Consider the following 14,938-nt stretch of genomic DNA (forward strand, 5'->3'; position numbering starts at 1 on the left):
CAAATTTCTTAGCGTGAAATCCCTATAATTAAAAGGAGAAAATACTGTGTCTTCATAAATTGCTTATGACACTGGGACACAGGTGGTTTTTTGGGCACTCTCCTAACAGTTTCCAATACCAGGATGAGACCGGGAACCCAGCTAATTTTCATCAGAGAATACGAGGGTCAATGAACTCAGAAGCTGGGCAGATAATCAGGACTTGAATCAGTGGACACAGTGGAAGTGGATAACCAGCCCATTGGAAGTGGTGGCTGGATGGAATACGCATTCCTAAGGGAAGTGGTAGACCCACCAAAGGAGGTGCAGTGCCAAGAGGGAATGCTTGGGTTTGGTGGAAGGATAATAGCCGAAGAAGGAGCAGTTGGTGGAAAGGGGAGTGGTAGCGGAGTGCTGATCAGATGAGCAGTTCCTAGAAGAAAACAGCTCACAGAAGGTACTGGCACAATATTGAAGGATTTTCCTTTAGTCTTTCTGGCAAAGACCTTGGGAAATCACATCCACACAGGTGGGCAGAAGAGAAAAGAAAAGTTGCCATGTGGTTGCTGGCTTCTCAGCTCATGGGAAACATTCATTGGGAATTCCCAGGAATCATTAAGTGGGGTGGAATGGAACAAGATAGGGCAGGATTGAATTTTGCAGAAGAAAACATTTCTGAACAAGCAAGTTGGACTAGTCCCCTAGCTGTTGATAGGGGGGGAATACCATTTTATTTTGTGGACTTTAAGTCTCTAAATAATGTCCCATGCAATATTCTTCATATTGTGGTTAGATACTGTTGAGTTGGTGTCTATTCATGGTGATTGACCTCATGTATAATAATTTGCCATGTTGCCCAATTCTGCACTGCTCTTAGAATTAATAAATCTGGTGCATTATTCCAACTATTTTATCAATCTTATTGAGGGTTTTCTTGACTCTCATCTCTACTAAGCATATGTCTGCAGTAATTGGTTTTTATGCTGATGGCACTTCAAAGAAAACAAGAAGAAAGTCTTGCCATCCTCATTTAAATTTTAATTTATACTTCATCCATTTTTTCAAAGTCAACGAAATAAGAAAATGAAGATGATAATATATATATATGAATCACCAAAGAGTTCATGGAAGGATGACTTAGGATAGAAAATGAAAACCTAGATGTTATATTTAAAAGGAAAAATATAAATTGTGAGGATGAGATTTAAGATGGATGCTAAAATTGATGTACAATTAAGTTTTGACTAGAAAAAATATGCATGTTACATAATATCTTTATATTTTTAGGTGTTTTCTCCTCATTTTGCGTTTCAGTATAAAACTTAAAAAATGTTTTCCCTTACTAGTGATATCCATACATACATCATAAACAATTCAAACTATACAAAATAAGAGGGTAAGTAGAAGCCATTGCTACATTTCTAGCTCATACACACACAGGTGTATTGCAAGTAAAACTTGTTTTTATCAGTGAATGACTGGCGACAAGTTCTTTCAGTAGTAAGAGTGTCTTGGTCTTGTTTGAAGCCTTCATGAAAAAGGTTCATTCTCTGTTCTAATCTGATTTGTCAGGTAGAATTGAGGTCATGATAGTGGGCGGAAAGAAGCACCAAAGAACTAGAGGAAAGTTGTGTGTTTCATCGGTGCTACACTGCACCCTGACTGGCTCGTCTATTCCCTGTGGAAGGGGATGTCCAACTCTCTACAGATGGGCATGGGGTCTCCACTCCATGCCCCCCTCGGCCCTATTCACCTTGGGTATGGTTTTGTTCTGGGTCTGAGATGCCTGATACCTGATCCCACCGACAACTCTAATCACACAGACTGGTGTGCGTCTTCTATGTGGCTTGGTTGCTTCTCAGCTAGATGGCTGCTTGTTTATCTTCAAGTCTTTAAGACCCCAGACACTATAGCTTTGGATAGCTGGGAACCATCAGCTATATTCACCACATTTGCTTATGCACCCATTTTGTCTTCACTGATCATGTCAGGAAGGTGAGCATCATAGAATGTCAGATTATTAGAACAAAGTGTTCTTGTTTTGAGGAAGTACTTGAGTCGAGGCCCAATGTCCATTTGCAACCTTAATTTTTAACATATAGATATGAGTACACAGCTACAGATAAGAGCCATCAACACAGGGAATCCAGGATAGATAAATCCTTCAGGGCCAATAATGAGAGTAGAGAAACCAGGAGGATTAGGGGAAGATGGGGGAGAAAGGGGGAGTTGATTACAAGGATTGACATATAACCCCCTCCCAGGGGGATGAACAACAGAAAAGTGGGTGCAGGGTGAGGGAGGACAAAATAAGATATGAAAATAATAATCTATAACTTATAAAGATTTGGTGAGAAAGGGTGGGTGGGGGAGGGAGGGGGAAGAAACAGGGAGCAGGAAGAATGAATGAATGATTGCACACATAAATAAATAAATATTTAATAATTGATGATACCAAGCCATTGATTCACCCCTAAATAAGTTTGGGTCCTGAGAATTTATCTATGTCTATGCAATCTTATTATATTATTGAATATAGAAAAATGGGTTCACATATATATAAAGTTTAGGAAAGAAAAAGAAGTCAGAAGGGGCCAATCAAAACTGTCAAGGTGGAGGGATACCTAATTATTCGTCATTGAAATTTTCAGAAAATGTCCATGATTGGCTATGAGGAATGAGCGGGATCGTGGTTGTGATTGTGGTCATTACATGACTTCATGTCACTTTGAAGACCTACAAATGTAGGAATAGTACTCAACCGACAGGTCACGGGCTGATGGTGCCCCCTTGTGAGCTCTCCCATAAGGAGGAGTCAGGGAATCTCCCCCTCTTTCTCTCCTTTACCTTCCTGCTTGCTAGCCACCCTGAGAACTGCTGGAGTCCTGCTATTATTTCCACCAACCTTGGATCCACACGCCTTTGCACGCACTGGCCTGTGATTTTTTTCATTCTGTATCATTTCATGTGGCTTCATAAGTTTGGATAGGGACTTATGCATTACTATTGGACTTATGGACTTGAATTGGATTGGGTTTGGTTAAGTTCTTGACATGTAATTCTTGATATAAACCTGTGTCTGAATTTGTTTCTCTAGTCAACTGGGCCTAATGTAATGGTTAAGGACTCTCTGTTGAGCCTTTGCTGGGTGGTTTTCTGCCAAGCTTTGGCCACCCATGGATAATTTCTTTAATAAGATTAGTACATGACTGGTCCAAGGAGGTGGAAGTTAAAGATATCCCAATATTTTTACTTTTCTAAAGCAATCACTCTATAATTCTTGATAATAACCACCACTCAGCTTTCTCCATGAGATCCTTCAGAGGGTTTGACAGTTTGATAGAATATTTCATGGAACTCGTAGGCCTTAAAGAAATGTCTCAGGTAGTTGTGTAGGTTGGCAAGTCACAAGTCAGAGTTTCAGACACCAGATAATTTATTTTTCCACATCAAATCTGGTTGTTGTCTCACAAGTCTACAGAAGCTGTTGAGTCCCACCAGGCTGCTGGCTCGTGTCCCAAGAGTTTGAGATCAAGTAAGGCAAGTCAGATGCAGTTTCCTGAGCAAGAAAGCAAACTTTTCATAGGTACTCGGTGCAGGTCTAGGTGTCTGTCCAAATACTGGGCCAGAAGTTTTCTTTCCTTCCTTTTCGTTCGTTCTTTGTTTGTTTCTTCTCTTTCTTTTTTAACGGCATATACTTCACATGTCATACAATTTAATTGTTCAATGATATTAAGATTTATATAATATCACCACAATCAATTTCAAAGCATTCGTCTCATGCTCTTTGTTGTTTGCTCCCCATTTCTCCCATCCTTCCTTGCCATGTCCCTATGCAGTTACTGTCCCTATAGATTTAGCTCTTCTGAATTTCATATATGTAAGACTTAAATAGGTCATTCTTGGCATAGTAAACCTTGTAATTGCGTGACTCAAATGGCCAGGGCTGGTCTATTTTAGCTCGCTCATGCCTAGGGGTCTTTACGTATCGTATTTCACTTCGAATGGCTTCATGTTTCTCAAGATTCATATTTTGTGTATTTCAAATATTGATGGGTGTCTACGGTGGATGGTGGTATTTTTCTTACTTTGAGTGATTCTCCAGCAGCAGAGAAAGGTCCTCCCCACTTTCCTCCAACCATGTCATGAAAGTCTACCCTACTCAGTAGTGTTTTGAATGTCTTCCAACCCTCGGGCCTCAGTTCCAAGCAGTATAATTTGACCATGTTCTGCTGAGAGTCATGAGGCTTTCCATGGGTCTCCAAAACCCAAACTCACTGCCATTGAGTCATGACAGAGGCATAGTGACCCTCTAGAGTGTTTTTGACACTGTCATTTTTGACAGGAGCCACTCCAAAGTGGCTGGGGTATTTGACTGCTGACCTTTTGCTTAGGAAGCTAACGCTTATCCAACAATGTCAATGGGGCTCCTTTTCAGTGGCTAAGTCCTCAGAAATAAATAGCCCTTTCCTATTTTGCAATCCGCTCTCAGTATGGGACATCTGCTGAAATCTGTGCGCCATCTATGACCCGGCACTGGTATTTGAATTAGTCCTGGCACACCTTCCAGTTTCATAGGCACACACAGGCCATCATAGTGTGCTAAACGGACAGGCAAGTGAAAGTGCTTGGTATGGAAGTGGTAAACATATTTTAAAGTTGACAAAAAGTCTTTTATAATTTCCCTTTGTGTTTTGGATTCCAAACAGCCAGCTAAAATATGTACTTGAGTTTTAGATGTAGATTATCCTCCTATTGTTAACAGTTCTCCAGACTATTAATCAGAATACCCTGACAGTGTTTCCTTTTTTAAGATCAGCCTGACTTTCATGTACAATTCACCAGTATAGTTTCCCCAAAGCCTCTAGGCTCAGTTCTCTACTGCAGCGCACGTGCACATTAAGAGCTTTGTGATGGAACCGTATTGTGGATGGATATTTGTTTACCTTATTTTGCTGTGTAGGTTCAAAACCAAGTGACTGGCATGAAGTCCATGTTGGGAACTGGTTCGTTTGAAAAGAATTAAGACCTAGTTGAGAATTAGCTGATAAATACAAACGATTTGCTTAACTGAGTAAAGCACGTAGGGGGAAGTCATTTCTTGTAAGATTTTTATCCTTCAGGTTTAATATTAATGAGTGGTGATCCATGAAAAAGTTCACGTAGGAGGTTCTAAAACATACCAATTAAATAACAGTAGGGATATTGTATCTACTGTAGCTATTTTATGGCAGATCACATCGTGGAGAAAGTGGCCCAGGATGAATGCTCATATGCCGACTCAGTATACAATCAACAGCAAGCTCGTTCCCAGAAATCTAAGCGCTCATGAATATATTTTCCAAGCTTCTAAAGCACAGTGCCTTGAAAAAGCCCAGTGATGTCCACCCGTGTTGAGAAATGTTCGCTGAGTTTTGTTGTACCAAGCTTTAAAACATCAGTAACAAACTTTGACTCTCTGATGAAATCCTTAAAGTAGATACTGACTCTTAGTCTCAATTCTAGTCTCAATTCTAAGAACTGGGGCTTCTTTAATCTTTTAGTTTCATTAATTGCATAGTATAAATGCCTCTAATCACTTGTATCTCTGCCAGGACCTGATGAAGCATTTCTATTAATGTCATTTTAAAAAGTGAACTTGCTCATCAGTTGGGTATTTTAAGCCTTAGATTCAAATAACTTTTAACTTTCTCTCTTTTGAAAAGTGGGGGTGAGAGTGAAAATTAGAGTTTCAAGATCTCTTGTTTAAGCTGAGGTGTAGTGGTACAGAAGGACAAGCACATACCTTTATAATACAGCGGTCAACTATTCTCAATTACCTGCAAAAGTAGGCCACGTGGAAATAGATGGAGGAAATGAATGCTTACATCAAAGAAAACTGTGGTGATTAGTTGGATCTAAAAAATTGAATCGAGATAGCCTGGTCTTAAAAACAATTCCTTTTTTTCAGAAGTTAAAAGTGATTTCAAATTAATGGATAAACTCTGGTACTGTTGGAATGAGTTAGAGAAAAGATCTTCTGAAAGAAAACTGTGACGATTTTCTAAATCAAAGCGATCCGCTTTGTAGCATGTCAACTATGGGTCTGAGTGTGGACAATCTAATTTAGGGAAATGGAAGCCCTGACTCTGAGCAAGATTTAGGTCAGGAATTTCAAGGGGGCTCCTCAGAATAAATATTTAGGCCCATGGTCAAACTTAATGGCCAATTTGTTGTTATTGTTAGCTGCTGACATTTGACCCGATTCATGGTGACCCCCACACATAACTGAATGAAACAATACCCAGTCCTGCATGACACCCATAACCCCCTGTGCACCAGACATTGTGAGGACTTTCAAATGTCTGAGTTTTAGAAGTAGATCACCAGGCCTTTCCCCTTAGTCTTAGTTTGAAAGCGTTGTTGAAGGCTGTTGAGCATCTCAGCAATCTGCAAGTATCCAGGGATGGGTAGGTGCGGGCTGCGCCTGAAGTGCCTTCACTAGGAATCCAATCTGGGTCTCTTGAATGGACGGTGAGGACTCTACCCCAGAACTGCAATTGGAACTCCAGGGCTTGGTATTTGTTAAGGGTTCCATGGCTATATTTTAAGAATTTGGACTAACAATAAGGAAAAGGAGATACCAGGGCACAGAAAGAAAATACCAGGTGAAGGACGAGGAAACGAAGGATGAAAGAAAGGCTCTGGAAGATTCACCCTAAAACTTCTTAAGAACCTGACACTCTATTCAAATTTTAAAATAGGAATGAACCAGCCTTTCTTTGCAAAATGAGACAGAAAGATTGATATGAACTACAGTGGAGATAGGATAACAGTTGTAAACCTTTCAGCTTTGAATTTTTTTGTTGACGCCTTGTGATTTTGGCCATGCTGAAGTCAAGGGGAAATCGTGCTTTGGAGGTAATATGGATTTTGATACAATTAAGGGAACACGTATGTCCCAAGTGGATTTCAGCAGTAGGATTGCTGAGCTGAGGCCCATTTCTTTAGAGTCATCCAGCTCGACCATCTCCTACCAGGAGGTAGCACATACCATAGTACAGCTGGGTAGAAGCTTCCCAAGAGATCTGAGAATCTGAAATTTTGGTAGGTGATTATATGTGTGTCATGGACTACAAAAGGATTTAAACATGTGTTGACTGATGTCTACAATCACTCCCTTAGCCATTTTTTGGTTCTTTATTGGTAAGATAGGTTGAATTCCACACATCAAAAAGAATAAGAAGGAAAACAAAAAACAGGTTAAAGTTTATCTATGGGTGTGTTAGCCTGGGTAGACTAAAAACACGAGTCCATAGAAACTCATATGTATATAAGAAAGAGTTTTATATAAAGGGCAATTGTACGTTCAAAAAGCACCCCAACCCAATCCAGTCCAAGCCTATAAATTCAATAATATGTCTGATACCAATCTATAAAGTCCTCTTCAGACTCATGAAATACATGCAATGACACCGTATGCAGGACAATCACAGGCCAGTGGGGAGAATGTCTTGGGATCCAGTGGCATTGTAAGCATCTCAGCGCTGGCAGGGGTCTCTACATGACTTCTCTGGCTTGAGAGGTAGGTCTGGTTGCATCAGGGTAGGTCCATGAGGCGTCTCCAGCTCAGGGCACTAGTGTAGTTCCATGTGCCTTATCAGCTGCAATGTTTCCCGGGGAGTGAACAGAGAGTCTTTCCCACCTCCTAGGAGTTAAGAAACAGATTTCCCAAAATTCTTAGGAGAAAGCCATGCCCACATAGAGGTCTCATTGGCTATCTCCAGATTCACAAGGTAGACTCCACCCCAATACTCTTAATCCTCAAATTGACACCAGATTAGGTAACTACCACAATGGGGCAATGTAGGAAGACCACTATGACACCGAAGCGCTTCCTCTCTTGTTGTGACATGTTCTCCGTGGCTTTAATATGATCTATATTCTGTGGATATTGGCTACAATCTGTTTCTGCTCTCCCAGAGTGCGCAGCAACGACATTTGGTGCATATTGTGGCTTAGATCTTGTAATCATTGTTTTCATCATAAACTATACTTATTCACTCACCCACATCTCTGTCTTTAGGCATCTCAATACTCAAGACTCTTACTTCAAGAACAGCTGAGCTTTGTTGGGTTTTGTTCATCCTAGTTTCCACTGACTCTGGACATCTTGGAGAACTCATTTCACGGGATTTCTGCATGAAGTCAGAGGCCCTCACATTGAAAGGCTCTAGACCCTTAGAGACTCGAGTTTTAAGAAGAATGCTGAATCTGGCTTGATGACACACAACATTTAGGGGTGGGAAGAAGGGAGACTAGGAGTAACAGGTGGAAGGGAGAAGATTGCACTGTAGGGATCAATCAATTTAGAATATTGAATAGAATGCCGTTGCTCACAAAATGTCTCTTTATTTCTAGTGTTTGTTCTCTCCCCCTTTTAGTTGCCATTCTTCCACAGTCTTTATAGACATTCCACTGTTTAACTCTGTTTTATTTCTCTATTCTGAGTAAACAAATAACATGATTGGGTCATAGGCATAGCGATCATGGAACATGTGGGTGTTACAAACGGTTAATCCTCTAACTTAAAGGCTGGAGGCTCAAGCCCATCCAGAGGTACCACACGAGAAAGGTTTGGTGGTCTAGCTCTGAGAGACAAGCCATGGACACCCATTGGGTTGCCTTGAGTCCAAATCAACTGGATGGCTTGTAGTACAAGTTTCATACTTCTGTAATCAGCCACTCTCCAGAACAGGTATATAGTTGACTGAGAGTGTAACCCTTTACTCATCTTGGAAGCCAAACTTTTAATTGAACCTTTTTTATTTTGTGAAAGTGAGACAATGCCCAAGATTATGTAGAACTGCTGGATGACCTAATTGCTTGGGACAATACCAGCTCTGTCTTTGCACTATTAACCTTTTAAGGGTTGAATTCAGAGGGGTGATAGAAAAACAAATTAGATGTCGGGATGAAAGAACTGGTTTTAACCAGATCAACCAGTTTGAGAATACCTAGGTTGGGCTAATCTATATTGATGGACCATCACCAACATGGTGGTGGATTCTGCCAGTTTGTTCTCCTGGCATCCATTGTAGGGTCACAAAAATCCTGAGACCATACACAAACCAAGATCAACCTCCAAATCATCTCTTGGCATCATCCAATCAACTTCAGAGTCCCTCAAAATTCCTTACCCATACGTATACTGTTGAGCCTGTTGGGAGCCATCCTTGTGACACTAGTCCTGCGCTCCTTTGCTTGATCAATCAAACAAGCTTTCACTTTCAACCATTTTGTACCTTTCTGTCTTGATGAACAATTGCTGAGAGACTGCTATAATAAAAAAATAAAACACCCAAATTCATTGCCACTGATTCAATACCAACTCATAGTAACCCCCTAGGATAGGGTAGAACCGGCCCTGTGAGTTTCCAAGACTTTAACTCTTTAATGGAGTAGAAAGCACTGTTTTTCTCCTGAGGACTGAGTGGTGGTTTCAAACTGCTGATCTTAGCAGTTAGCAGCCCAAGCAGAACTGTTACAGCAAGCACCTTAACAAAATTAAGATGTGCATTGCTGAGTAAATTTGTCTGCAGAGATCACAGAGTCCTGTTTCAATGTTTTGTTTGGAATGAACCTAGGCATGCATGAGCCGGAACCCTATAGCAATATTTTTTTACTGAATCTCATATTACTAAAATAAATGTCACCTAATTCTTTTAGAAAAAGCATTTTAGAATTTCTTTTAGAAAATGAAAATTCTAAAATAAAGTTTAGAATTTCTCTTAGAGAAAAATAAAATTTCTAGTTCTCTTAGAGAATGACATATGTGACTAATGTTACTGTGTGTGTACAAGAAAGAGCTTTATATACAAGAGCAGTTAAATATAGAGAAAACATCCCAGCCCAGTCCAGATCAAGTCCACAAGTCTGATATTAGCCCATATGTCCAATACTAATCTATAAAATCCTCTTCAGACTCATGTAACACATGCAATGATGCCAAACGCAGGAAAATCACAGGTCAGTGGGTGGGAAGTTTTATGGATCCAGTGGCATTGTAAGCATCTCAGCACTGCCAGGGGTTTCCACGTGGCTTCTGTGTAACATTACTTTCTATTGGAAATCAGTGGTCCAAAATTTGAGAACTTCTCTGCATGATGAGTGCTTCATATAAGAATCGTTCCCATTAGCTTACTCAGAACACATATAGGGTGTTTTTGATTCTACACCTCTGTACCTTTCACTTGTCATTGTCTTCCCTCTCATACCTACTTGTCCCATGCTGGCTGACTCTTTGGGTCTGGTCTTTCAATGTCTTTCTATTTCTTAGCCACTTGAGACTTTGATGACTGTTTCTCCCACTTCCCATCTTGGTAGCCCTTGGATTCCAGAAGGTGAGACAAAAACAAAACAAAAACAAGAGACATTCAGAAAAGAAACAACTGCAGTAAGAAAATTAATGGAAAGGTAGAATTGATACTCAATCTTTAAAGATTAATAGAGTCTCAAAAGGTGAGAAAGGAGAGAAATAGGCTGCTCAGACTGAGGTAAGAGGATCAAGAAGCTCCTGGACTTCAGGGTCATTTTCCTGCATCCCCGACAGTACGGTGCAAAGTGTACCCAAACAAGCAATAGCCTGATAAATGTGTACTTGAGGAGACTGATGAATCCCAGGTACCAAGAGAAAGACAACGGCCAGATATAAGATAAATTCGTGGCTAGGAAGAGCTTTTTTCGAGAAATCTCCTAATACCTTAAGTTTACTGACATCATGGTAGAAAACTAGATGCAGTAATTGGTTTCAGCAACTTGTAAAAAGGAATCCATCTACTTGAAACTCTTATGATAATGGGAGTAAGTGGAGGTGGCCAAGGAGAGACCACTTCATTCTAGGTCACATAAAATTTCAGGGGAATTTTCTTATTATATCTATGTTTAAGTGTTTATCGGGTATACTTTTGCCTAAAAGGTGGAAGTGAGGTTAGATGACCTTAAAACAAAATATTACTTTCTGTCCAGGATTCCCTTGTCTACTTCATAAAGGGCAGGCAGCTTAACAAACAACCCCCTCCCCCATTCTGGTCTCTTTAGAATATACCAGCACTCTCTGCTCTAACATTCTTTTTCTATTTTTCAACATTTTCTTTCATATCACCCCCCACCAGCATGCAATATCAAAACAGAAAGAAGGATGAGGCTGCTAGAGGTATCAGAGGGGGCATTTCTAAAGCTGATTTTTAAAAAAGCCAACTGCACTTTTCTCTATTTATAATTTATTTTCTCCCCTTCAGACCACACTACTATGGGAATTAATCTTGTGCTATCTCTGATCGTGCAATTTTTGCTAGTTAATATATAAAGATTTCTCAGCATAGACCACCAGACGTCCCAGAGGGTTTAACAGTTGTTTCCAGCACATCAAAAAGTTCTTACATGTAAACATGGATTTGATCTTTGTAGGCCCTCCTGAGTACAAGCAATACCTCATGAATTGATCTGAACCTCATGCCTCCAGAATCTTTTAATCTTTGGTAATAGGAAGAGGTCTACTTGAAAATATTTTCTGAGAATCAAATGATGATGTTCTAAACTTATGAATCAAGACAATGAATTGTCTGAATATAGTATCAAATTATAAGTTGCCAATTTATCATCATTCCCTTTTTTAATGAAGAGATAATATAATTTGTTCATTAACTTTTCTTTTAAAAATAATTTTACTGTGGGCTCTTACAGCTCTTATACCATTCCATGCATCAGTTGTATGAAGCATATGTGTTGCCATCATCATTTCAAAAACATTCTCTACTTGAGCCCTTGGTATCAGCTCCTCTTTATACCCCTCCCTCCCCCACTCTCCCACCCTCATGAATCCATGATTAATTATTATATTGTTATTATTTCATATCTTACTCTGTTTACTGTCTCCCTTCACCCACATTTCTGTTAGTCATCCCTTTGGGGGTGATGGGTTATATATCCAACTTTGTGAGGGGTTCTCCCCTTCCTCCCCCTTCCTGAACCTCCCCCTACCCTTGTGATATCGCTACTCCCACTACTGTTCCTGAGGGGTTTGTCTGGCCTGAATTCCATGTGTGAGGGCTCTTATCTGTACCAATGTGCATTCTCCAGTCTAGCAAGAGTTGTAAGGTAGAACTGAGTCATGGTAGTGGGGGTGGGGGGAGGAAGCAGTCAGGAACTGGAAGAATGAGGTGTGATTCTTTGGTGCTATACTACATTTTGGTTGAATCATCCCTTCCTTCTAACCCTTCTGTGGGGGATATGCAATTGTCTACAGATGGGCTTTGGGTCTCTACTCCAACCTCCCTTCCCTTGTTTGCATTGATATAGTTGTTTGTTTTGGATCTTTTGATACATCATTAGCACCTTGAGAAGAAAGTCAGAAAACAACAACCAGAACAATAAAAAGCTACTCGCAAAAAACCCCTACAAAATACTGCCAGTTAAATAAAGGTTTGAGATAAAGGATTTCATCAACATCCCATAGATTATTTGAGTGTAGGTGGCCTTTTACAGCACATTTTTCTAGTCATATTGGAGAGAGATGTTATAAAAATGAGGGAGTGTGATCAATAAAACTAACAAATATAGAAGAGTAGATTTAAAAGAAGAATTGCTTTTAAATGGGGAATGGAAGATAAGCTTGCTTCCCCAACCCCCAAATCTGTGTGCTTTCTTGGTTTATCGTCCTTTATTTTTCACATCTTTAGCTCAGCTTTCGCTCGGTTTCCATTTCCAGAGGCTGGCTGGACTATCGCCATGGTTGTGGGGCTAGCAATGGTGTTCAAGTTGAAGATAGCTCTGCCTAACTTCTCTTCTCCCTAAATTTCATTGAGTTTTCCCCTCAATCTGCTACAAACAGAATTTTACTCCTTTAGAAAGCAATACGTGATGGTGTCAGGTTTGAACTGTGCCTCACAAACATCTGATTTATAAATTTGAACTTTTACACTCGGTTATAATTCATTTGGCAATGTGTTTTATTTGCTATGTTAATGAGGCAGTATTGATGTAAGGTGTTTTAGAATACTCCATTTTGATAAATTAAAGAGCAGAATAAACAAGCAAAGGGAAGAGATGCCATACCACATAGCTACCAAGAAGCGAAGAAAAGCCAAGGATTTCCCCTGAGCCAACACAGAGAGAAACATTTCCTGTAGAGAGGGTGCCCTGAATTTGGACATCTAGTCCTCTGGTAGTGTAGTGGGTTATACCTTGAATTGATAGCCACAAGGTCAGCAGTTCAAAGCTATCATTTTCGCTGTAGGATAAAGATGAGGCTGTCTACTCCTCTAAAGATTTAAAGGCTCAGAAACTAAAAGGGCTGTTCTAATCTGTCCTTTGGGTTGTTATGAGTTAGAATCAACTTCCTGTTTCATTAGGCACTGAGTTTAGTGCTTGGTTTGAATCTCCTAAACTAAGAACCTTTCAGTTTTGCAACTTGGAGCTTGACATTTTTCTTGAGTTCTTTCAATTTAACATATGCTGAGCTTGATCTTCCCTTTGTTTTTAATGTTAGGTCTTTGCACATTTCATTGTAATATTTGGCTTTGTTTTCTCTAGCTGCCCTTTGAAATTTTCTATTCAGTTCTTTGATGTCATCATTTATTTGATTTGCTCTAGTTGCTCTACTAGTAACTACAAGTTTCAGGTCTCTTCTGACATCCACTGTGATCTTTTCTTTTGTTCCTGCCTTCCTAATGAGTGTTCGCTTTCTTTATGAATGATCCTCTTGATGTCCTTGCACAGCTCATCAGGTCTTCTGTCATAAGTGTTTAATGCAGAAAATCTGTTCTTGAGATGTCTTTGAAATTCTGGTGGGATAGACTTAAAGTTTTATTTTCACTTTCATAGACTTCTTTTAATTTTCTTCAGCTTTAACCTGAACTTGCATATGAGCAATTGATGGTCTGTTTCACAGTCAGCTCCTGGCTTGGTTTTAGCTGCAGATATGAAGCTTCTCTATCGTTTCTTTCCACAGATTTAGTCAATTTGATTGCTTTGTATTCCATTAGGATAAATACATAGGTATAGTTGCCTTTTGTGTCCTTGAAAAAAAGTATTTTTTCTGAACAAGTTTTTGGCTTTGTGAAATTCTATCATGCGACCTCCATATTCATTTCTATCAGAGTCCATTGTTTTCAACCAGTGTTCCTTTCCTGTGTATTTCCAACTTTTACATTCCAATCAGCATAATTAGCCATGCATCTTGATTGCATGTTTGATTAATTTCAGACTGAAGGTGTTGATAGAATGAAATGTCTTCATCACTAGTTTTTGTGGTTGGTGCATAAGGTTGAATAATTGTCCTATTGATTGCATTTCCTTTAAAAAATATGGAACACTTCACGAATATGCATGTCATCCTTACACAGGGGCCATGCTAATCTTCTCTGTGTTATTGCAATTTTAGTATCTGTGCTGCCAAAGCACATTGTATTTCCTTGAAGGTGGATAGATGTAATCCTATCACAGACAGCATTGTGCTTCATGATTGATTTTGTAACGTCCTTTGGATAATGAATGCCACATCATTCCTCTTCATTGTGTTATTCCTGCCATGGTAACTCATATTATTTTCTAATTGTACATGGCCAATTCCAGTCCATTTCAGCTCCCTAATAATAAGGATATCGATCTATATGCACCTCATTTCATTTTGATCCCTTCCAATTTTCCCAGATTCATATGTTACACATTCCAAGTTCTGATCATCAGTAGATTTTTGCAGCTATTTCTCTTTACCGTGTGTCATGCCCCATCAGATAATGACGATCCAGAAGGCTCTACTCCTATAGTTGAAGTTGTCAAGGATTTTGTCTTTCTTGGATTCACAATCCATAAATGCTTCTTGCTGTTGCAAATGCTTGATGGCCTCACTAACCTTTCTTTGGCTTCTCTGTTTTTCCACCCTCAGTGTAGTAAATGCCTTAGATCCTCTTAAATCCTA

The 14,938-nt window shown here is 39.7% G+C and overlaps 1 non-coding gene across 1 annotated transcript; it reads right to left on the reverse strand.

Moving 5' to 3' along the window:
* Positions 1-14,318: 14,318 nt before the first annotated feature.
* Positions 14,319-14,421, reverse strand: LOC142447469 (U6 spliceosomal RNA). The gene has a single exon (XR_012784168.1). It is a non-coding gene; the product is annotated as a U6 spliceosomal RNA (small nuclear RNA).
* Positions 14,422-14,938: the final 517 nt, after the last annotated feature.

This window comes from Tenrec ecaudatus, chromosome 4 (assembly GCF_050624435.1).
Source record: "Tenrec ecaudatus isolate mTenEca1 chromosome 4, mTenEca1.hap1, whole genome shotgun sequence".
Classification (NCBI taxonomy): Eukaryota; Metazoa; Chordata; class Mammalia; order Afrosoricida; family Tenrecidae; genus Tenrec; species Tenrec ecaudatus.